Raw genomic sequence first — 580 nt, 5'->3', positions numbered from 1 at the left:
GCACCCCCCTGCCCCCCAAGCCCTACGCGGGGCTCCGCGGCTCGGCGCGGTCGGTGGCGCAAGCCCCGCGGGTGGCGGCGCCGGCGGCCCCAACGGACCTGTCTCTAGGAAGTTTCCCGCCGACTCTTCTCTCCCCTTCTTATTTATAGCATTTATCTGTATTATATTCTATAAACCAGATCGCATTTTATACGGCCGTCAAAAAAATACCTGACAATGTACACTTCGATGCTAGTATTATTTATTTGCTAGTATTATTTTGTTTACAGTCTTTTAAAGATGTAAATGCTATAATTTTTTGCAGTACTCAAAGAGATTACTACTTTTATTAACAGGTGCGTACGAGGATTTCGATTGTATCTAAACTTTAATGTGAAATAATAAACCGGTGAAACCACCCCCTGGGCTGTGTGCGTGGCGCGGCGGGACCGGCTCCCGGGAGGGAATTTAATTAGCTCCGAGGGGAAGGAAAGGAGGGAGGGAATTAATACGAGCACAATAAGCAACGCTTTTCGCTTTATTCACAGGTTCCGCCCTGGAAATGGACCCGCCGGGGCGCCTCGCCGGCCAGGCCTTTGCG

The 580-nt window shown here is 50.5% G+C and overlaps 1 protein-coding gene across 1 annotated transcript in view; it reads left to right on the top strand.

Moving 5' to 3' along the window:
- Nucleotides 1–580, top strand: part of CBLN1 (cerebellin 1 precursor) — a gene marked incomplete at its 5' end in the record, with an annotated part of 4,602 nt that overhangs the window by 1,982 nt on the left and 2,040 nt on the right. The gene's annotated exons all lie outside the window — the stretch shown is intronic.

Source organism: Calidris pugnax, unplaced genomic scaffold (assembly GCF_001431845.1).
Source record: "Calidris pugnax isolate Ruff unplaced genomic scaffold, ASM143184v1 scaffold28, whole genome shotgun sequence".
Classification (NCBI taxonomy): Eukaryota; Metazoa; Chordata; class Aves; order Charadriiformes; family Scolopacidae; genus Calidris; species Calidris pugnax.
Note: the sequence above shows the minus strand (reverse complement) of the source record. Positions and strands in the feature narration are given on the sequence as shown.